General features: G+C 38.6%; 1 pseudogene; it reads right to left on the bottom strand.

Annotated features, from left to right (window-relative positions):
• Window positions 1-15198: 15198 nt before the first annotated feature.
• On the bottom strand, window positions 15199-15806 carry LOC103552780 (small ribosomal subunit protein uS15-like; annotated as a pseudogene).
• Window positions 15807-25394: the final 9588 nt, after the last annotated feature.

The raw sequence follows: 25394 nt of genomic DNA, 5'->3' as shown, positions 1-25394 counted from the left end.
TCACTGAAGGACGTCTTGGTTGCTTCCAAGTTTTGGCAATCATGAATAAAGCTGCTATAAACATCCACATGCAGTTTTTTTGTGTGGACAGAAGTTTTCAACTCATTTGGGTAAATATCAAGGAGCGCAATTGCTGTGTTGTATGGGAAGAGTGTGTTTAGTTCTGTAAGAAACTGCTCAACTATCTTCCAAAATGGCTGTACCATTTTGCAATCCCACCAGCTTTGAATGAGAAGTCCTATTCCTCCAGATCACCACCAGCATTTAGTTATGTCAGTGTTTTGGATTTTGGCCATTCTGAAAGATATGTTGTTTAATTTGCACTTCCCTAGATGATGTGTGGTGTTGAGTGCCCTTTCATAGGATTATCTGTGATCTGTATATCTTCTTTGATGAGGTGTCTGTTCAGTTCTTTATTCACTTTTTAATTGGTTTGTTTATTTTCTTATTGTTGAGTTTTAAGGGTTCTTTGTATATTTTGGATAATAATCTCTTATCAGATATGTCTTTTGCAAATATTTTCTCTCAGTCTGTGGCTTGTTTTCTCATTCTCTTGACCAAGGTCAATCTTTTAAATTAAAAAAATATTTAAAATTAGAAAACGTTTCAAATTAGAAATTTAAAAGTGTGATAAGAAATAGCATTTGAGGAGCCAAAGAAGATTGTGTGTGTGTGTGTGTGTGTGTGTGTGTATGTTTCACTGTAAAATACTAAGTGGCTTGATTATCTATGTAGTCTTTTAAAAAAACATTTTATTTATTTATTTTGTTTTCAAAGATTTTATTTTTCCTTTTTCCCCCCAAAGCCCCCTGGTACATAGTTGTGCATTTTTAGTTGTGGGTCCTTCTAGTTGTGGCATGTGGGATGCCACCTCAGCATGGCTTGACTAGCAGTGCCAGCGTCCGCGCCCAGGATTTGAACCGGTGCACGAGAACTTAACCACTCGGCCACACGGCCGACCCCAAAACATTTTAATTTTGAAATATTTTAGATGTACTGAAGAATTGCAAAGTGAGTACAGAGTTCCTGTTTGCCCTACACCCAGCTTTCCTTAATGTTAATATCTTACATAACCATGATACATGATCAAAACTAAGAAATTAGCATTGGAATAATACTCTCAGCCAAGCTACAGATGGTTAGGATTTGACCAGGTTTTCTACTAATGTCCTTCTTCTGTTCCAGGATCCAGTCTAGAATATCACACTGCATTTAGTTGTTACGTCTCCTTAGCATCCTTTAGTCTTTTGTGGTTTCTCTGTCCTTCCTTGTTTTTCACAACTTTGACACTTTGGAAGAGTACCAGTCAGGTATTTTGTAGAATATCTCTCAATTTGTGTCTGTCTGATGACATCTCATGATTAATTAGACTGGGGTTATGGACTTTTGGGAAGAATACCATGGAGGTCACATGTTCTTCTCATCTCGACATATTAGTGGGTACATGACATCAACATGACTCACATGGTGATGTTAACCTTGGTCACTCAGTTAGGGTGGTGTCTGACAGGTTTCTCTCGTGCAAAGTTGCTGTTTTCCCATTGCATGTTCTGTTCTTTAGAAACTAGTCACTAAATCCAGACCACACTCAAAGAAGGGTAGTTAAGCTCTGCCTCCTGGAATCGCAGTAATTAATAGGCACCATGATAATTAATAAATATTATGGGGTGATACTCTGAGGCTATGCTAATATTGTTTTTCTCCTTAAAGTTTTAACCACTAATTTTAGCATCTATCAGTGGAATTAACCTACAGCAATGATTACTATGAAATTCTGATGATAGCTTTCTATTTCTCTCATTACTTCTACATTTATTATTTGGAATTCTTCCGTAAAAGAAGATTTGTCCCTTTGTCCTCATTTACTTGTGTATTCAATCATTTAATTATATCATGGATATTTATTTTATTCTTTGAGTTATTATCCATTACTCTGTTTCATTGCTCAAATTGTTTCAGCTTTGGGTATTGAGAGCTCTTTCAGGTTGGCTCCTATATCCCTTTCACATGTCCCCATGCTGTTTTGTTTTTAAACTTATCTTGAGTACGTCCTTACTTTCTAGTCCAAAAGATGCCCATCTTGTGTTTTCCCTGCCCCACAATTAGAATCGGCTAGAAAATACATACGTACATATATATATATGTATATATATGTGTGTATACATACATATGCACACATACACAAATACAGAAATGTCTATTTCTATATCTCTTCTCATATATATGTACATATTAAAAGTCATGAGTTTACTCCAACAACACCCATTCCAATTCAACGCCTGAGCTCATTGTGGCCTTCCAACTTTCTGTGTCAGTAAATTCCCATCCGCCCGTGGGAAACCTGGCTTCCCTTAACCCAATATATTGACCTGTTTGCTCGACTCCTTCTTCGATCTCAATCTCCTGACCACAGCGCTGTCATCTCAGTTCACCCCTTCTTCACCTCTTCCTCCTCCCCCAATGGCTTCAGTGCTGATCCCTCCCCAGGAAAGGGAAAGGAGGAGAGGAGCAACTTGTTAATTTGAAGAGGCGTATTTCCACAGACAGGACTCCAGAGAGGCCCACACAGCCATCGAGGGATTCAGTCTTGAGGACTTAAAACCACCTTGGGAACGTGTCTTTCCCCTGAAGACTTCTGAGGCAAATGTTGGTTATATTTTATATCTGGATCCTCAGGTTTTCTCCTGTTAGCCTGTCTACAACACTTTCACCCATCAAGGCAGGTGCTGCTTCAGAGGCAGTGGGGAGGATTTCCTTCAGACCAAAATATGATTCTCACTTGACCAGTGCTTCCTGAAGTCACCCCAATGTGGGCAGAAGAAAACCTTTCATCCCAAGCAGGGTTTAAGATGGACACAAGCTGCCCCACATTGACCCCTCTTTTTGTTTCACCAACTAGCTGGGACCTGCACTTCGACATCCCGATCGGGACCAATTCTGCCACCTGCTGGCTTTGTCTTCTCAGTGGCTCCTGGGGTAGTAGGTGACATTCTCCCCGTCCAGGTAGGAGCCCTTTAGCTTCACTGTGAGAACAGCCCCTTAAGAGCCAGGTCTGGTTTTCCTACCTGGATGCTCTTCTCTATCACCAAAACCATGCCTTGCTCCGACGGTCTGCGCCAGTGACAGTCTATTGTCACAAACGTAGCTTAAAAGGCAAAAGTGAGCATAGTTGAAACAGCCGCAGAAGTCTTCTCTTAAAAAAACCAGATACTGGTGGAGCCAGCGAATTAATCTATTTCTCTGAGTCAGTTTCACTTGAACTAATTAAGTTTTCCTTTGCTCCCCACCCTTTGTTGGATTTTTCTCAAGCTTCTCATGACTCATCGAAACACAAGCTTGTGGTTTGCTTCATACATTACTTAATAGATCAGCATGTCAGCACTAATATATTTGTAGGGAGCTGACGAAATGCGAGGATGACTGACAATTGCTCAATGTCTACAGAAAACACATCACCAAATAAAGCAGGTTGGGAAATGAGTACAGAGACTTGAAAGCTTGATCTGCGATTCTAGGTCTAAAGGCAGAATGTATTAATATAAAAATGAAGAGTGTGCCCACTGATTTCAGAAAAAAAATCACAATATTCCCTTTATGTGGTATTCATAAAGCATTGACAAAGCCACCATTTCACCATATTTTGGCTTTTCTTGTATGTCACCAGAGACAGAAACTTAATTATTTTATTTGGGCTTGTCAAATTTGAATGATGAAAATAGCTAGAAAATTAGCTAAAATATTTATGGTGCTGAATTTGTGTCTTTTGTTATTTGGCATAGGAAGATTTGAGATTTTAGAAAGGAGATCTGTGGAAAAGGACTGAATAAAAGAAAGAAGTCAGTAAAGTTACAAAGATAGTATTTTTCGGGAAGATTGAATTTTAGGGAAGAAAAATCTGGTGGTATTTGCTACACGCTTGATTCTCCTCTAGCTGGTCCATGGTCGAATATTGAGCATCTTTCATGTATGGGAATGATGGTGATGGCAATGGGAACGATAGAGGTAACTTTCCACGTGGAACATGAATAGGGCTTAGTGGTAGCATCTGTGCAGCGCCTGGGGGCCTGCCTGCATCGCTATGCTTCTGGAGCATTCAGTGATGTCTGCAGTTTCTCCCATTAGAACGACATTTATATCTTTGCATGGTAATTTGAGTTTCTAAATGTCTCTGTTATCAGGACAGAGAAATATCTTAAACATCAATAACCATCAAAATTCTAGATTAACTGCTTCACTCCTGGCAGTGAGAAAAATCCACTAAAGTAAATGAGGGTGCACTGGGCAGTAGACGATGATTAAAAAGGTGGGAATAGTTGTGCTGAACATGGAAGGAGAGGCAAAAATAAACATACCGAACATTCTAGAGGAAGAGCTTAAGCTGTGAATCTAGAAGATTCAGATATTCAAGGGTGATGTATGAAAAATAGGTCTTTGTATCATAGCAACACATCCTTGTATTTTTTCTTTTCTTGTTTTTTTTATGACTAGCTATATCTGCTGTTTCTTTTATTTTAATGCAGTTAATATGATTGAAGCTGGGGCTGGCCCCGGGGCCTAGGGGTTAAGTTCGTGCGCTCTGCTTCCCATGGCCCATGGTTTCGCTGGTTCAGATCCTGGGTGAGGACACGGCAACACTCGTCAGGCCACCTTGAGGCGGCGTCCCATGTGCCACAGCTAGAAGGATCTACAACTGAAAATACACAACTATGTGCTGGAGGGATTTGGGGAGAAAAAAGCAGAAAAAAAAGGAAGACTGGCAACCGTTGTTAGCTCAGGTGCCAATCTTTAAGAAAAAAAAATATGATTGAAGCATAATGACAGCTGTAGAAACCATCTTACCCAGACACAGACCCCTGTTCTACATGAACACCACGTGATTCCTACAAGTTTATATCCAATTACATAATATTACAAGCAATCTACTGTGATTCAAAGCTTTAAAGTGGTAGTCAAAACACAACTAGAATGTCATATTTTGTATGTTTTATTTCAAATGAATCAACTGATAAAACGTTCGAAGCAGCCGTTAACTTTAGGTAACCATCTGCATCTGAGAGTTAAATGCTCAAAGAACTACAAAGAATCTTTAGCTGACAAGGTCACGCCAAAAGGCTTCTCTGTTTTGATTTGATCTTCAAAAGCATTTCATGAGACAAAGGTGCCAACTTGAGTTTTTATCTTCATAATGTTTTGATTTGGTAGCGATCGTTTTTGTTGTAAGAATTTGTATTTTTAGGAGGCCAAAAAAAAAATCACTTTTCAAAAGTGGGTGAAGAATAATCGTTTCTCCTTAGTATGGAGTACTTAGGTTTAGTTTTCTCTCATTTCCTGCATCTGCTCTTATCCCATTACGGTCTACTTGCATATTACAGCTAGAATAATCTTCCAGCAATGTGAATAGGATTATGTCACCCTCTGCTGTGACTTTCTTTTTTTTCTTTTAAAGATTGGCACCTGAGCTAACAACTCTGGCCAATCTTCTTTCTTTTTTCCTGCTTTTTTCTCCCCAAGTCCCCCCACTACATAGTTGTATATTTTAGTTGTGGGTCCTTCTCGTTGTGGCATGTAGGACACCGCCTCAGCGTGGCCCAATGAGCGGTGCCATGTCCATGCCCAGGATCCGAACCAGTGAAACCCTGGGCTGCTGAAGCAGAGCGCGTGAACTTAACCACTCGGCCACGGGGCCGGCCCCTCTGCTGTAACTTTCCATTGGTTTTCCTTCTAGTATTTAAAATCCAAACTCCCTTACTCTTGCTATGAAGCTGAAAAGCATGAACTCTTTCTCACCAATCTCATGTCATGCCACTTTCCCATTTGCTCTCTCTGTTCCAGTCACACAGACAAATTATCCACTCCTGGATAAATGGCCCACTTCATTCCTACCTTAGACTTTTGTCATTCTGTGTAGAAAGTTCTGCCTCCCTGATTTTTGCATTGACTGGCTGTTTAATCAGGTTCTGCTCAATCGTCATCTCGGCAGTAAGGTCTTCCTTGCTCTCCAAACCTAAGCGTAACTTTGATCTCAGTCAACATCACATCATTTGATTTTTTTAACCCTATTTTTCACTATCTGAAATGATCTTATTCAATCCTCTGTTTGTTTTTTGTCATCCCTCCACAAGAATGTAATCTCCATGGGGCCAGTAGTGGTGGGGGCAGGTGGGGAGAGGGGAGGATGGACGATATTGTCTGTCTCTCCTTCTCCCTCCCATACTTCCAGACTGATAACAGTCTGGAGCTATGTAAATATTTCTTGAATGAGTAAATGGATAAATTGTTTCTTCTTTCCTTGGTTGGTTAGTGGACAACCCACAGAGACTGCACAGTAGGAAAGTAGGTGTGTTTCAACTACTTTGTATACACAGAGAATTTGGCAATTGCCATTATCAACTCCCAGGAGAGCAGGTTCCTCTGGTCTTTGACTTAGTAGGAGCAGATCTTTGTGTCTAGAAAAAAATGGTACTGGTTTATTAAGAATATGATTTCTTCAGATTAGTCAATCAGACAGTACAAATTACTAATTTAAATACTATGCAATACCAATGAAAAAGAGGGCTAAGAGGAGTTCAACAGAGGTCGGAGGAGAGACATGGTATATAGATTAGCCAAGAGAATTCTTATTCTCATTGTCAAGGCCTAGAGACAAGCCTGTGACCTGAAAGGACGTCGACAGAGAGTCTGGCAGTGACTCTTTGGTGCTTTCTAGATGTACCAGGAAAACTGAGGAATGGGAGGCACATAGTGAGACAGCCAATCTGTGTATCTAGCCCGCAGTTAATATTGAGCAAGGGGAAATTATCCACCAAAGAAAAAGTTGAGGATGCAGTGAGAGAGCGATGCACAGAGGCGTGGAGAAGGAGTCTCTCTGTGTGTAGTCTAGTGGGTAGAACACAGCTAAAATCGATACTAAGGGTCTCCCCAAAGGGAGAAAAAGTTTCTGAACATAAGGGTTGTATGTAGAAGGAGAAAAGGGCTATCTCAAGTGTTGTCCTTAACGATAACTAAGGGGGAGAAATGGAATACAGTGTTGAGAACTGATTGTAGGGAAATGAAACTCCAGCCATTTTGAATATCAAATAATAGAGTCCAATGTCTTCTGTCCATTGGTCACATTTTTAAGTCACTGTGCAGATATTGGTAGCACAAAATGGACAAACGATAACCTCGCTGGGCAACTGAACCCATTTCAAAAGGTGTGGGCGAGAGTTTTAACCTGGGTCCCTGAGCGAAGTTCCGGAATCAGTGAACTGCTGAAACCACACAAGAGTTTGTGAGTCTTCCCTATGTGTATTTATTTCTAGGGAAATTATTCATAACTTTTTCTTGGATTCTTAAAGGGATCTGAGATTTTTAAAAAGGGCAAGATACTCTGTGGGACGGCTTTGCCAAGGCTACACTTTTTATGAGAAAACTCTCCCACTTTTGCTCAGATAGTGACAATCGTTTTGGATCCACCAAGGGGCAAAATTGGTACTAAAGCCTTTCTATGGCTTCGTAAATTTGTGAATGGCAGTCTAGGAGGGAACGATCCTGCTACACTGAAAGTAACTACGGCTGTCAGTAACTCTGAAAAGAGAGTTGCTGTTGCAGTGTGAATAAGACTGCATAGCTTTTGCCTGATAGACAAATGACTCATTCTGGAAAATACTATAGAAAAAGCTATGCTTTGCATCTGTCTGGGGTGTAAATTTGGTTTTGATAGACATTGTAATGGCAAACAATTTAAAGAAACACAGACAAAATGTCATCTTTGTGGGCAGATGTTACTATCAGAAGCTGAAAGTGAGATGGAAGTACATTTGGAAATGTAATTTCTCCATGTTCTTTCATGCCGCTGTAAGCACGGGAAAAATATTTTCATTCTTACTCTTGTTCAGAAAAAAGTCAGATGAAACAGTCACTGTAAGCACAAAAACATTGTGAATCTGCATTTTAGGGTGGGTACACAATGGTTTGGTAATAAATGGTTCGGGCGGCCTCTTACTTCAGTTATTGTTGCAGTTTAGAATGATCGAACAACGCTTTTTTGTGAAATACTATTTTGTGAAAACTCATAAGTGTTTATTGAAAATTCTTTATAAAACATCATGTGCTTATTGTTCTGGAGCTTTGGGCTCAAAAGCTTTAATTTATTGGGTAGAACAAATTGTTCTAGCCTAACATCAAGAGTATCAAGATACTTTTGTGGCTCCTTAAATTTGGTTAGTGTTTTTGGTATTTGCAGAGGATGTGTTAATTTAAAAAATGATTAGGGAGGCTTTTAAATTAGTGCTGTCATGTAGGTCTGAAAGAGTCCATGCCTTTTCTCCCAGGGAATTGCCTAGAGACTAGGAAAATCAGATTCAGAAATATAACTTGATGTTATCCCTTATTAACCCTGGAAAGATAAGATGGGAACACAGCACACTCAATTCAGTAGTAGATAAGAAATGCACACTTTTTCTTTTCTGAGAGCTATGTAACCTGTGGGTCAGTTTGGATGTTTAGAGAAATTTTCTTACCTTGTGGGAATTTTAAAGATCTATAAAGCAACGAGTTTATATCAAACAAAACGACTTAGTAAAAACAGAAAAAAAGAGAACTGATTCCATTCATCTGAGCCAGCAGAAGCTGAAAATCCTCGATACTGTTGTTTTCTCCCAACGGTTTCACTTTAGGGTATCTCTTTTAGTTTCCTCGACATTCCTCATTGCAGAGGGGCTGGAACGTACCCACTCGAACACCCCTTCAAACGTGCATTGCAGACGCTCTCCGGAAGATCTCTTGGGGTGTTCACTCCATGTTATAATCTGATAAAAAAGTTCTTACACCCAGAAGCCAACTGTCACTCAAATGCCCTCCATTCTAGCCAGCCTTGAGAGTGTCCGTCAGTGGCAGATCTGTCCCCACTGTCCTCCGGGGGCTCCGCCTCCTGGCTCAATGAATCCACAGCTAGGCTTTACTGTGCTCTGTGACTCAATCTCCACTTGGCTTTTGCTGAACTTCAGGCATCAAGATTTTGTCACCTTCTTAGTCTCAAGTGTCTGCATCATCGTGTCATTCTCTGCTTCACTTTAGCTACTTCTGCCTCACAGAACCCAGAGAGCATTTAGAAGTGAGAAGTTTAGAAAGGTCTGCACGAAGCTATATAATCTGACTTCCAAGAACTTCCCTTTCCTATTTTCCAGTATTTGCTTTGAGAAATTTTGCTGTTCTTCTTTAGATCATGTACGGTCAATGTGAGAATAATCCCGATTACTCACTTCCTAACAAACTGTAAATTTGAGCAGACATCGAACCTATTGCTTATTAACTATACTTCTTTTCTCTGGGAGTCAAGGAGAGAGAGAGAGAGGTGTACATGCGTGCTCCAGAGTACATGTGCCATCCATGAGAAAGTCGTTTTCAGAATTCTAGAATTTCTTTTTGAGATACAATGAAGATATAACATTATATTAGTTTCAGGTATACAACACTATCCAATATTTGTATATATTGTGAAATGATCACCACAATAAGTCTAGTTAACATCCACCATGACACATAGTTACACATTTCTTTTTCTTGTGACGACAACTTTTAAGATCTACTCTCTTAGCAACTTTCAAATACACAACACAGTATTGTTAACCCTAGTCACCATGCTGTACATTACATCTCCGTGACCCATCTATTTTATAACTGGAAGTTTGTACCTTTGACCATCTTCACTCATTTTGCCTACCCCTCACCCCAGAATTCTAGAATGTAAAGGCCTATTTTGTACTTGCCAAATAATTATTGTATCAGAAAGCTCCAGCTCCTTTATGTATTTTTAAAATGAAAATTTCAGGTTAAAATATGGCATCCTTAGTCATAGTCTTACCTTCGTAGAACATTTTAATCGTAGAAAGCCCTTGCTAATTTATTTATACATTACAAAGTCAAGAATCTCACGAAATCATGTTATCAGTTACGATGCTTCCGATAGATTTAGGGGATCTTTGTCAAACTAGAGATTGTTTTTCTAATACCATTCTGAATGTGACTAGATTTATATACAGTTTGATATAGGGACTCCTTACCTCCACAGTCAGATGGATCAAAGTGGGACAGAAGCTAGCTATCTAGTGACTCAGGTCTCTATTGAACCTGACTAAATTTAAAGTAGCAAATTCAAGAAAAGAAATATTAAGGGTGATTCAGAATACATTCAGAAGTATTAAAATTCTACATAAAAATAAAAACCTTGACTTAAAAGATCTCAAGACATGAAATCCTATCAATTATCATTTTTGCAGTGTGAAGACTGGGAGTAATTTACTTATACTTGGAAGCTGAAGTGACTCTTTCAGGCCACTATGATGTGAGCGTTTGATAAACTAGTGTTTTGGTGGATGTCAGAGTCAAGATTTTCTTACTCTGGGAGGGAACCTGACGATGGCTGAAGTTGTGCCTGAAAAATACCTGAGCGAACTTCATGGACCTATTCGCTGTTCCCCTTAAATCTGAAATTTTAATGATGGTCTTTGGAGTCAGGCAGACAAAATATTTGGATGTTCTTGAAAATAAGTGGATGCTCCTTGCATTGAGAGAATGTTGACCAGGAGTCTTGAATAAACTACGTAGGAGAGAGGTCTGGTTGGAGCACCCACCCCTCTCTAAGCATTTACAGGATATGATGTACCCTGAGGAGACAGAATAGTAGTGAAATGTCGACCAGTTATGAAGTAGACTCTGCTAAACGTAAACAAAAAAGCAGCTTATTGGGAATTTGTTAGGACTGCAGCCCGGGAAGCACAGATTCAAGTTAACTGTTGAATTGTGCTTTGGTTACAGGAGAGGGGCTTAGAGCTTTTATGTGAAAAAGGGAGGATGAGGTGAGTTGTATTAAAGAAGAGTTCACTGGTGCCAGGTAAGGTAAGGCTGGGTTTATACTTCATAGACTGGCTTGAGATTCCATTATCAGGCAAAAGCCCAGACTTGCACTCCGTCAATTGGATAGTGATTCAGGTATCAGCAAAGTCCAGTTTCATCAGTCCTTACAGATAGGATATTCTCGTCCTTACTGAGCTCTTGGAATGTTGGCAGTTTGGTCCAATTTGGAAGATGAAGCAAACAAGACATGCAGGGCAACTCTTCTGAAATGGCTGCTCTGGCTCTACTTTAATATGGCTCCACTTACATCGTCTTTCACACAGACTAATATTTATAAACTGGTTTAATATCGAAGAATTTTAAATGAAAAACTCAGTAATTTTACAAAGTGATTATTACACCACCATGATTTTGTACTTCATAAACATGTGAGCGTGCATACTGAAATTCTGTTGAATAAAAACTTGATGCTATTTGTTATATTCTAAGTGTCATTCTATTATTCCTTTCTGAGCAGTGGAGAAGGAAGCTGATCAAAGAAAAGAGCACTACACTATAAAATGATAAATTTTATGTCTGTTTGTTATGAAAGAAGCTATGCTGTAAGCAGTGGGAAAAAGTAAATGCCTTTGTTTTCGAAGCAAAAATTTTAGAAATGATTCCCTTACCCTTAGTAAATTGGAAGATGACATCTCTTGATCAGAATCACTCCTGGAGGCCACTTTCTCTTTCCTCGTCTCAGAGGATTTTTGTGAGGATAAAGTGTGAAAATGTAAAACTGTTTATTAATTTTTCCAAAAAATCTTTCCTGAATACTCCTTTTATGAAAGCTTCTAATAGCTAATCTAGTCTATAAAATGTCTAACCTGTAAAAGCAGTTTACATATCAAGGTTTCGTGTCTTATTTTCTCCCATGCTATAGTGCCTTTTTAAGTAGTGCATACAACCACAGGGGAAAAGAAGGACCTAAGGAACCACTGGCTATCTTTCTGTTTGTTTGTTACCTGTGACCCCAGTGTGTTTTCCATTCCCTTTGTTACCTCTTCAGTGCGGTCTGGACCTACTTGAGAATGAAAATTACCCCCAACAACAAGAGAGCAATTTCCATAAATTTAGGAGTGTCCTTTGGAATGGATATTTTATGTTAACAAAGTCTTATGGTGATCCCTAATGGGTTTTGGAGTTTGACAGAACTGAGTTGACATTCTGACTTAGCATTTATTTTGCTGGTGTAGCTTTCACTTAAAGTTGAGGAAGCTAATGTCTGGTTCACAGGGTTGCTGAAAGCATTTCTTCACTGATATAAGTTATGTAAAGCACCTGGCATCTTTCTTGATAGTGGAATTGACAAAGAGTGTTGAGGGTATTTTCATGACAAAACCCTCCTCGGGCTGTCTATTGTGAGATGGGGTGGGAGATGGTGGGGTGGTTCTTTAAACCATAAGTCCCCTAGATTTTCACTGGAACTACTTGGGTGGGAAAATATTTTGTGATTCAGTAAAACTGATGAATATAAGCTTTCAAGAGTATTTAACAAAGGAAATCTCTCAATGAACTCAAGACACTGTCCATGCCTTCCAGCCAAAGCCAACCAAGAATACACCTATAGATGCAGCCAGGGACACATACCTTGGGGACAGCAGGGTGTTAAGAAGTAGTAAGAAAAGATTTATGGTATGTGGGCCTGTGCTCAGGATTTTGGGGATGGTTTAAGGAAGCAGCGCTTTGCTCTAGATTGGATGTTCTCCCGAAGAGGGGGTGATGAATAGAGGTAGATACATCTATGATTGGGTATTGTATTAGTCTGTTAGGACTGTCTGGAACATTCTTTTTAAAATTATTTTATTGAGGTCACATTGATACCAGCTCAAGACAGATTTGACATAAGGGAAGCCATATTGTAGAAAAGAAACCATATTGTAACTTTGAATGACCTCTGATGAACTAACCCAGACATGATCTGTAGATTTTATGGCCTCTCCCAGCTGCTATAAGTTGATAACTTTGTTCTTTTGAGTTCCTTAGGAATGTGATGACCCCTAGGCAGAGAGTCTATGCTGACAGCCATCATCAATGACAACTGAAAGATTAGGGTATAGGGTGTTGCTCTGGTCTCTGATGCACATCTAGTAAAACAAAGGACTATCAAGAACTAAGACCAGCTGCCTACCCTGCCTGGAGACCAGCCCCCTGTACAACTGGCCTGTAGTCTTTGTTCTGTAAGATGGTTCTTTCAGACATGAGTTAGCCATCTTCCCCCTTGTTAGCAAGCTGGAGTAAAACCCTTTCTCTCCTACCACCTTGCCTCTCAGCTATTGGCATATCTTGCAGCAGGCAGATGACCCCCACTTTAGTGGTAACAATATTTGTTTATAACATTGGGTAAATTTCATGTGTACATTACTATGTTTCTGCTTCTGTATAGACTGCATTGTTTTCACCACCAAGAGTCTAGTTTGCCGACATCATGAAGCAACTCTCCAACTCTCATTGGACATCAACTGGTGTCCTACAAATTTAACTTAATTCTGACGCTATCTATGTGGAGATGGCATCAGATCCCACAGGTTAAGGGCTCAGTTTTCCCAAATAGGCGCTACTTAACAAGTATGAATAAAAGCCTTACTTGCTAAACAAGATAAAGAAACAAGAAATTGAAATGAAAACTGCAATACCAAACTATATCACAAGACTTTTGCATAAGTTGACTTCTCTTTAAAAACTCTATTATAAAAAGACAAAATGATTACTTGTGATTACTCAGCATAACAGGAAAGACTGAGTATGGACTACTCACGTGAAGGATAAGCACACAATATTACAGGAATGGTAATGGCATTGGAGTCAGGAATATAGAGGGAGGAACTTACTGTAATGGCAGGACTCAATTTGAATTGATACCAGCCCTGATATCAGTTTCCCTACCTTAAACCCAGCATATATGGGCTTAAAACCAAAGCACTCATTACCTGCTTACTCCCTGGCTTCCTGGCTCCAGAATCCACTGTCTGTCATGGAGATAAATGGCCAAGGACAACCATCTGGATTCATTATCTCCTCCTTCTCTCCGCAAACAACTACAGGCTGGTGGGAAAGCTGCTCACTAGGAAGGTCATGGGCTCCCTTCTCTCTGCAAGTAGTCTCAAGGCCAAACACAGGCTGGTGGGAAAGCTCTGACCAGCAAAACCATGTGTTCCCCCACCCCTATGTAAAAACCCAAGTAAAAACCCTTCCTTTTAGGTTTTTGGGGAGTTGGGGATTTCAGCATTAGCTGCCCTTTCTCCTTGCTCAGTGCTGTGCAATAATAAAATTCCTACTTTCTTCCACTACACCTGGTGTCAGAGATTGGCTTGCTGTGCAACAGGTGAGTGAACTCAGTTCAGGTTTGATATCAGAACCTTGACTTTTCTACTAATTAGCTGGCTACTTAGCTTCTCTGAGCCTCTGCTTCCTCATCTGTAAAATAGATATCATAATAATACTTAATTTAAAGAGTTTTTGTGAGAAAATGCACATAAAGGACTAGAGTTAGCATACTGCTCAACACATAAGAATAGGTTAGTGATGATGATGATGATAATGATGATGGGGAGGAAGAGTCATTCTTATACCATTCTTTTCCTCATTCTCGAAATATGATCTTTCAGCTAATCTTACTAGCCCTATCTTTACAATTTGTACTGAATCTTGCAGGTTCACCATCCCTTCTACTTCCACCCTAGTCCCAGTCACCATAGTCACTTGCGTGAACTGTTGCAAACTCTTGCCAGGTCCACCTGTTTCCATTCCTACTCCTCTGCTCCTTCACAGCAGTCCACTATCCAATTAAAGGATAAAATTGAATCATGGTACATCTCTACTTGTCCCTACCCCAAGAATACAATCTAAACTCTTTACCATGGCCTATAGAGTGACTTAAACACCCTGGTCCATTTTTACCTCTCTCCTCCCACTGTTCTCTTTAATTCCATTGTAGTCTCCCTGGCCTTCTAGCTGTCCCCAAGCTCACTAGCTCATTCCTGGGTCAGAGATTTTGCTTTGTCACTTGCTATTTCTTTTACGTTGAAATGAGATGTCTTGTTCCTTCACTTCATATAAATCTCTACTTCAACGTCATCAGCTTAGAATGGCCCAGCTTGACACCTTACTAAAATACCATCTTTCTTCTCCAACCTCTCATTATCTCTTTAGTCTCCTTCAGGGCACATATCAAAAACTAAAATTATTATATTACACTATCTGTTTATACGTGTATTGTTTGTCATGTCCACAAACATATAACATCTTAGGAGCCTGTCTGAATCTCTGGATTTCTTTTTCTAGTTAAACAATGATTTTTATTGCTTGAGTACACAGACAAATTTATGCCACCAGCATAGAGGCTGTGGATAATTCATATTTCCAATTTGGGGGGAGGGATCACTTGGTCTTATGATGTCAAGCCAAACAGTAAATATGGCTCTCAATCAGAATCAGATGGAATTTAACATCCCTGTCCTTTCTGTCCTTCTCAAGATGCTTTTGAATGGCAACAGCTTTCTTAATTAAGTGACAGAGATCCTCAGGTAGATCAGGAGCAAATCGTTGGGACTTAACGGTTCTCAAGATTTCATTGCCTGTCACAACATCCTTGTGCAATACCCTGTGGATCCCTCAGGATCACACTGACTTGTGAGGAAGTCAGGCACTTCTTGGCCAGTTTGTAGATTTGTTCCTTCACATCATCCGATGTCAACTCCAGCCAGGTGGGGACTCTGTGGCAATAGGGGCAGAGTCACCTGGGATAGGCCCTTCCTTGTGGCATGTTTGTGACCCGTAATGGTGGTGGTCAGGCAGTGAAAAAGCCTGAATCCCTGGCTTCTAACACAGAGCCTGGCGTGTAGTAGACATCCAGTAAATATTTTTGGAATAAGCAAATGACAATTTTGTCCCTTATAGTATTCATCAAATGTTAGTTTTCTTTCTTTCATATTTTTCCCTTGGCTCAGTCTTATGATCTCTTCTCACCTGGAACCTGAAGGAAGTGGATCAGCCAGTTGGTATGGTACATTCTAACTTGAATGTTAAGATATCTAGAGAATAAAAATGTGAAAATTTAGGGTTAACGAGCTGCTAGTTAAGTTCTGTATGCATGAAAATCAATGCTTTGAATGGCCCAGAGCACAGAAGTTATGAAAAGAAAGAGATACAGACCTGCAAATTGAAAAGAAAATGCCAAATTTCTAATAATGGACAAATAAAAAGCAAAAAAGAGACCAAACAGACAACCTGAAAAGGCCTACATCTATTATATAAATTGAATCAATACTTAATAATCTTCCAAAACAGAAGGCATCAGGCCTAAATGGGTTTACTGGTGAATTCTACCAAACATTTAAGAAAGAAATTATACCAATTCTCTGCAATGTCTTCCAGAAAATAGAAGCACAGGGAACACTCCTAACTCATTCTAGGAAGTCCACATTACCTTCATACCAAAACTAGATAAAGGTGTTACAAGAAAAGAAAACTACAGATCATTAACTCTCATGAACATAGATGGGAAAATTCCTCAACAAAATATTAGCAAATCTAATACAAGCACGTATAAGAGTCCCATGACCAAGTGGGATTTATCCCAGGTATACAAGCCTGGTTCAACATTCAAATATCAGTTAACGTAATCCACCACATCAAGACGTTAAAGAAGAAACTCAAGTGATCACATCAATAGAGGCAGAAAAAACATTTGACAAAATCCAACACTTATTTATGATAAAAACTCTTAGCAAACTAGGAATGGAGGGAAATTTCCTCAACATGATAAAGAACATCTACAAAAAATCTACAGTTGACATCATACTTGTTCATGAGAAACTCAGAGTTTTCCTGCTAAGATCAGGAACAAGTCAAGGATGCCCCCTCTCACCACTGATTTTCATCATCATACTGGAAGTCCTAGCTAGTGCAATAAGACTAAGGAAATAAGAGGTATACATATTGAGAAGGAAGAAATGAAACTGCTTTTGCAGATGATATAATTGTCTATGTAGAAAATCTGAAAGAACTGACAAAAAAATTCCTGGAACTAATAAGCAATTATAGCAAGGTTGCAGGATGCAAGGTTAATATACAAAAATCAATTACTTTCCTGTATACTATCAATTAACAAGCAGAATTTTAAATTAAAAACACATTATCATTTTTATTAATACTTCCCAGAATGAAATCCTAAAGTATAAATTTAACAAAATATGTCCAAGACCTATCTGAGGAAAACTACAAAACCCGATGAATGAAATCAAAGAAGAACTAAATAAATGGAGAGATATTCCATGAACATATAGATAGGAAGACTCAATATTGTTAAGATGTCAGTTCTTCCCACCTTGATATATAGATTCAGTGCAATCCCAATGAAAATCTCAGCAAGTTATTTTGTGGATATTAACAAACTGATTCTAAAGTATTTGCAGAGACAAAAGACCCAGACTGGCAAACTCAATATTGAAGGATAACAACAAAGTCAGAGGATTGACATTATCTGACTTCAAGACTAACTATGAAGCTACAGTAAAGACAGTGTGGTATTGGCAAGATAATAGACAGATCAATGGAACAGAATAGAGAGCCCAGAAATGGACCCACACAAATACTCTCAACTGATGTTTGACAAAGAAGCAAAGACAATGTAATGGAGCAAAGATAATCTTTTCAACAAATGGTGCTGAATAACTGAACATCCATACGCAAAGAAATGAATCTAGACACAGACCTGACATCTTTCACAAAAATTAACTTAAATTGGATCATTGACCTAAATGTAAAACACAAAACTATAAAACTCTTAGAAGGTAACATATGAGAAAATCTAGATGACCTTGGGTATGGTAATGATTTTTTAGATACAACACCAAAGACATGATCCACCAAAGAAATAATTTATAAGCTGGACTTCATTACAATTAAAAACTTCTGCTCTGCAAAAGACAATGTCAAGAGAATGAGAAGACAAGGCACAGACTGGGAGAGAATATTTGCAAGAAACTTATCTGATAAAAGATTGTTATCCAAAATATACAAGGAACTCATAAAACTCGGTAATAAGAAAAGCGACACAACTAACAAATGGGAAAAAGACCCAAACACATACCTTACCAAAGAAGATGTACAGATGACCAGTAAACATATGCAAAGGTGCTCAACATCATACATCATTAGGGAATTACAAATGAAAACAACAATGAGATACCACTATGCACTTATTAGAATGGCCAAAATCCAAAACACTGACACCACCAAATGCTGATGGGAATGTAGAACAACAGGAATTCTCCTTCATTTCTGGTGGGATTGCAAAATGGTGCCACCACTTTGGAAGACAATTTGGCAGTTTCTTACAAAACTAAACATACGCCTACCCTACAATCCAGTAATTGTGCTCCTTGGTAGTTAATCAAAAAAGTTGCAAACTTATAGCCACACAAAACCTACACACACATGTTTATAGAAGTTTTATCCATAATTGCCAATTCTTGGAAACAACCAAGATGTCCTTCAGGAGATGAATGGATAAATAAACTGTGGTACATTCAGACAATGGAATATTATTCAGTGTGAAAAAGAAATGATCTACAAAGTCATGAAAAGACATAGAAGAACCTTAAATACATATTCCTAAATGAAAGATACCAGTCTGAAAAGCTTACAGACTATATAATTTGAACTGTATGACATTCTGGAAACAAAACTATGGAGACAGTAAAAAGATCAGTGGCTGCTGAAGGGTTATGGGAGAGGAAGGGATGAATAATTGGAAAATAGAGGATTTTTAGGGCAATGAAACTATTCTTTATGATACTACAATGGTGGATATGTGCCATTATACATTTGTACAAACCCATTGAATGTATATCATGAAGAGTAAACCCTAGAGCAAACTACGGACTTTGAGGGATAATGATGTCTCTGTGTAGGTACTTCGGTTGTAACAAATTCATCACTCTGGCACAGGATGTTGATATTGGGGGAGGCTGTGCATGTGTGGGGACAAGGGATACACAGGAACTTTCTCTCCCAATCAATTTTGCTGTGAACCTAAAACTTCTCTAAAAAGTAAAAAGTTTATTCATTAAAAAAAAATGAAACAACTACTTAAATATTAATAAGCCTAACATAACAAAGAATCGAATAAATTTAAATTACAACAATCTGTGAGAAAGGGGCTGAGGAGAACTGGTCTTAAGGAATCAGATTGTAAACTGTCATTCCCCCTTCTCCTCTAGGAAGTCACCTCTCAAACAAGAAGAGCAAGAAACAAACTGGAATTTCATCTTTGAAGCACTAAACGTAACCTTAGCCCCCAGTCACAAGAAATGAAGACAGAAATTGACTTGGCAGAGAGTAAAAGAGTGAAACCTAATTGCCTGCCAGATGGGGACAATGATGAGAATTTTGCTCACTCACTCTGCAGAATCTGGAGGACTTGAAGGCATCTGGTTCTATGGGGGTGGGGTAAGGCATGGGGCTCAAACTAGGGGATTGTTTGTTCAAACAGCGCTCTGACTTCAAAACCTGGTGAACTCTTGTATTAGTTTTCTAGGGCTCCCATAACAAAGCACCACAGACTGTTTGGCTTAAACAACAGAAATTAATTTTCTTACAGTTCTGGAGGCTGGAAGTCCAAGATCAAGGTGCCAGCAGGTTTGGTTTCTTTTGAGGCCTCTCTCCTTGGCTTGTGGATGGCCACCTTCTCGCTGTGTCCTCACATGGCCTTTTCTTGGTGAGCAGGCACCTAATGTCTCTTCCCCTTCTTATAAGGACACCAGTCAGCTTGGATTAGGGCCCCACTCTTATGACCTCATTTAATCTTAGTCACCTCTTTAAAGGCCCCATCTTCAAATAAAACCACATTGGGGGTTAGGACTCCAACATACAAATTTTGGGGGGACACAATTCAGTCCATAGCCATACCTTTCCTGACTCCACAGGTGATGAGGGCGTCATGAGCACAGACGGCTGACAGGGTAGAAATGGTGGCAGATAGAAAAAAGATTAACTGAGAGACCTCATACTGAACGGTGAGGGTCACAGGCCCCTTCTCTAGTTCTTGCCCTCCAAGGTCAGCTTTCAGGCTTCTACCCCACAGGGCAGATTAGTCCCTCCAACTCTCGAACTGCTACAAAACACCTATAGGGGGCTGTTTATCAGTCAGGAGAATGGAAAAAGGTGTGCCAAGTAGCTCATGGGACGATCCTCTCCAAATCGACGTGTGGTGGTCAGTGATAGAGAAATCAAGCAAAAATATTGTGAACTTCCTAGACATTGTTAGGTCTTTTGGTTTGGCTCATCTTGCTTCCCCAAGAAATGAATGGTTCACTTGCAATCCTTGCAAACCTTTGTGGTATTTATGGCAATAACAGGGACAATGTTTGTGAGATGCTTGAAGACAGGAGGATGTCCAATTCCTCTTGGCATTTCCTGAGCCTAGGACAGAGCACGTCCCATAATTGGCAGTAAAAAAATGAGTTCTGATGGTTCTGAGTGGCTTTTCTTTTGCATTTATTACTATAACCTATTTAAGAAGTAATTTGGGGAATAATTTGTGATATTTCAAGAACAATTTGGAAATTTTAGAGATAACCAAACCTCTTTTAATCTTACCTTTGTACATAAAGGTACATTTACGTTCTCTATATATAACATGTCATATATATTAGATGTAACATATATAATATATAGTATATATATTAGATCTTGATAAAAATCCATTTATAGATGAGGAAACTGAAGCTTGTAGAACTTATTGATTGCTAAGACTAGAACTCAGATCTTGTGCTTCCTATTCTTGTACCACGTTGTTCTGGCGTAAGTTTTAAATGCCAGACCTGTGATTAATTAAGCATTAATTCTTAAATGCTTAAAAGTAGCATTTAAGCTTCAGAGTATGTTGCTGACCAACACAACTAGAGTTTTGTTAAAAAGGCGGCACTGGATAATTTAGACTGGATGCTAATAAGGTGCATAAAAAAGAACTATTACAGCATTATTCACAGTAGCTGAAGTATGGAAACAACCTAAATGTCTATTGATGGGTAAAGAAAATGTGGTACATATATGCAGTGGAATACTAGGCAGCCTTAGAAAGCAAGGAAATCCTGCCATTTGCAACCACATGGATGAACCTGGAGTACCTTATGCTAAGTGAAATAAGCCGGGCAGAGAAAGACAAATACAGTATGATCTCACTTATATGTGGAATCTAAAAAGTTGAATCCATGGTAACAGAGAGTAGAATGGTGGTTCTCAGAGGTTGAGGGATGGGGGAAATGGGGAGGTCCTGGTCAAAGGGTACAAATATCCAGTTATAAGATGAATAACTTTGGGAGATCTAGTGTACAGCATGGTGACGATAATCAATAATAATGTACACTTGAAATTTGCTAAGAGAGTAAATCTCAAGTGCCTTCACAACACATATAAAGAAGTAACTGTGAGATGATAAAGGTGTTAGCTAGCTTGTTTGTAGTAATCATCTCACAAAGTATATGTACACCAAAACATCATGTGGTACACCTTAAATATATACAATTTTGATTTGTTAACCTTAACTCAGGAAGGCAGGGCAAAAAACTAATTACCTTCGAGAAATATATTTGACTGCAAATTTTGGTTTATCTTGTAAATAATTTTGCCTGTCTTCCAAATTTTCTGCATGTCATTTATAATATTAAAACTGGATTTAAATATAAAATTACATTTGAAGAAGTAACAACTTTTACATGTTAGTTTTGACATTGTGTTCTTTTTCCCATGGGTATTTCAATGATAAGTTAATAGTACGTTGTTTTATTTTATTTTTAATTTTTATTTTATTATTTTACTTTTTAAGGGCATTAAATAATGTGATTTTATTTCATGAGAGAACCAGCAGCCTCACACTTGAGCCCTCGCCCCACCCCTCAGCCCCCGGCGCCCGCGCTTCTGTCTAATGCTGGTGATGGGGGCTCTGGGATCGGGACCTTGAGCGCCTGGAGAGAGAAAGCAGAGGGACCCCTGAGGTTGGGCAGGGAGCCCTGCCCTGTGCACACACACGCACCAGCACGCTTCAGGGTCACGGGGGCTTCAGTGATCAAAGGATGAGGCAGCCCCTACACCTGGAGGGGGGCAGGGTGGGGACGAAGGAATCAGGGCTGTGACCTCCCACCAAAGGGCGACTGTCTTCCCAGGGGGCTGGGTGGCTTGCTTACCAGTACGTCGTTTTAAATATAAATATAACAATTCACAAAATTCAAAAGCTTTGTTGAGGGAGGAGGGAATATTCAATTGATAAATGAAGGGGGCAAAGAGGAAAGTATGAAGATGTTGATATTTTTGTATCAATAGAGTGGTGGCTATATTGTGCCTATTTTAGTATTATTCTTTATACTGTACATATAATATATGTATTAAATATTTCATTATAAAAATTAATAGTGTTCTATCTTTATGTATGTTATTATACCTGTCTTATGCAAGTCTCAAAGTTGACAGTGTGCTCAGGCAGAAACACTTAAATCTCAGGAATTTGCCAGCTCCTGAGCACAGTGAATTCTGAGGTCTATAGTAAGATTACTGGTTAGTACCTTACAGTCCTGTTTAAGAATAACTTCCATCCTTAACAATGGTAATAAAAGCCATAATAGTGAGAATGCTATCACTTGGGGATGTTAAAAATGGAGATTTCAGAAATATTATAATTGTATTAAAGTGTTCTGTATGAACGTATGATATGAAAAAAAAATGTTTAAATAAACCACTCTGGAGTTTAGTGTTGGTATCTGGAGGAGAAAAAGATATAAGGAATATGTCAGAACAGCAACAAAGATCTGAGACATTGTTTCTGTGTGGAAAAAGGCTTCATTGCTGTGTAGAAATCTCTAGAAATGTTATACTCTAGGGTTTGAGCAGCAGAGATGAAGCAATAAAAAAATAAGCTTTCTTTTGGAAGAAACCTGAGCTGAAAACCGATGAAGTAAGAGTGGGGCCAAGGATTAGCAGCGTTTTCACCTCTCATGCCCACCTGCATTCAGATTTGCCCGGGTCAGGAGGTAAAATAGGTTTGTCTCTTTAGGCCTGGTGGACATTATTATCTCCATGACAAACCCACTCAACGAGAGAAAGGCAAGGGTAGTGTAAATTAGGTCATTCCCAAATGTAAATCATGTTTTCTAATTTGCATAACAGCCTCAGACCCTGACAGTTGACTAGATAATTCTATTAATTATGAGAATAATTATGTGTATTGGCAAAAATCCAGAAATAGCAAAATTAAAACCACCAGATCAATAAAATAGCATTTAGCAAGAGTTTACTGTGCGTATAGGAACAGTTTTCAAACTGGGAGCTTTCAAATTCAAAACTGATATGAAGCTCAGGGGTGTGGAGTCACAGGATGGCTTGTAAAGGGAAAATGAGGAAGCTGTTTAAACTTCACAATGATTGGTTATTACAATGGGAGTTTCCAGATGGCAAGGGATTGGTTCAAAGTGATTATCTTATACCATTTTTAGGAAGATGACTTAAGTTTCTTCTATGATTATCAGAGGCATTTATAAGAAATAACCTGTTTTGCTTATGTTCTTGAAATAAACTAGATTTAGTTTTGCTTATGTGCCTTAAATGGTTTTGTCTGGTGGTTGACAGAGGCAGGGGGTGAAATGGGTAAAGGGGGTCAAAACGTACAAATATCCAGTTATAAAATGTCATGGGAATGTAATGTACACCATGGTGACTATAGTTAATAATACTGTATTGAATATTTGAAAGTTGCTAAGAGACTAGATCTTGAAAGTTGTCATCATAAGAAAAAAAATTTATAACTATGTATGGTGACAGATGTTAACTAGACTTATTGTGGTGGTCATTTTGCAATATACAATCATGGAATCACTATGTTGTACACCTAAAACTAACACAATGTTATGTCAATTGTATGCCTATAAAAATAAAATAAAATATAACTTGTCTTTAAAAAAATCAAAAGCCCATTGTGATACCTTTAACAAAACCAATCAGATTTACATATATTGCAAATTAATTGCTATAGAAGAACTGATAAAAATTGTTGAAAATCAAGGGCCAGCCCTGTGGCCAAGTGGTTAAGTTCATGTGCTCCTCTTCAGCGGCCCAGGGTTTCACTGGTTTGGATCCTGGGTGTGGACATGGTACTGCTCATCAAGCCACGCTGAGGCGGCATCCCACATAGCACAACCAGAAGGACCTACAGCTAGAATATACAACTATGTACTGTGGGGCATTGGGGAGAAGAAGAAGAAGAAAAAAAAGAAGATTGGCAAAAGATGTTAGCTCAGGTGCCAATCTTTAAAAAAAAATTGCTTTTGAAAATCAATATTTGGTAGCTACCACATTAATAATAGTTTCAGGTATTAATCATCAATGAGTGTTAAAACTAGTTGGTAAAAGTTTAATTAGAAGTAGAATATTTACATTGTTTCAAAGTATTCCACCTCCCTGCTAAAAAGAATGGTTTTGTCTGTGTAGAGAATTTTCAAGCCTGGTCTCCATTTTGTATTATTTAATTTTTTTTTGTTTTTTTGCTGAGGAAGATTAGCTCTGAGCTAACATCTGTGCCAATCTTCCTCCGCTTTATGTGTGGGTTGCCACCACAGCATGGCTGATGAGTGGTGTAGGTCCACACGGGATCTAAACCTTTGAACCCAGGCTGCTGAAGTGAATTGCTCCTAACTTAACCACTAGGCCATGGGGCCAGCCCTTGTATTTAATTTTAACAATATTTAATTACTTACTAATTTATATACCACCATAGTCCACAACTAATATGAAGCAACTCAATTATGATATTTATATAGTTCTTTACATTTAATGTTTTTTTAGCAAGTTTTACTTAGTTCTAACAAGGTCTCTGAGCCGGTATTAACAGCTCACTTTCACAGCTGGAGGAACCACAGTTCACAAAGATTGGTTGATTTGCTCAGTTGTGAGGTGGATATTAATACCATCTTCTTGTTGGTGGGAAAGTGAAGCTTAGAGAAAAGAAGTAAATTGCTAAAGAAGACATATGTAATTTGAGGTGCTATTAAGAGGTGGGATTTCAACACAAATTGAATGAGCCCTAACTGGCGTGGTATATTACCTCCTCAAAATGTTGCTTTTCTGATGGTTTTATCCAAGGAAAAAAAGTCATTCAATCAATTCATGTTTCCACATACTATTTTTTAGAACATGGATGCAATTTAGAATTAATTTCTAATTCCTCTAACAACGTGAGACAATCTATTTCTATTTCTAAAAGATTGGTCCATCCAGAGAATTCTGCTTATGTTTCTCACATGATCTTACGAAACAAGTTCTAAGAAAATGTTAACCTTGGTAGAAAAACAGCTGCTGTTTTATCTGTGGAGAAACCCTAAGTCAGTGTAGTTGATTTTTAAAAGAAATCAAATTAATGTGTTAACCTTTACTGTTCATCTGGTGCCCTCAACAAATATGTTTTCAACTTGACAAAATAGAATCGATTACTTGCGACTCAATTTATCTACCATTAAAATGCAATTAGT

Source organism: Equus przewalskii, chromosome 30 (assembly GCF_037783145.1).
Source record: "Equus przewalskii isolate Varuska chromosome 30, EquPr2, whole genome shotgun sequence".
Taxonomy (NCBI): domain Eukaryota; kingdom Metazoa; phylum Chordata; class Mammalia; order Perissodactyla; family Equidae; genus Equus; species Equus przewalskii.
The sequence above is the reverse complement of the archived record's forward strand: the minus strand, read 5'-3'. Positions and strand labels throughout refer to the sequence as shown.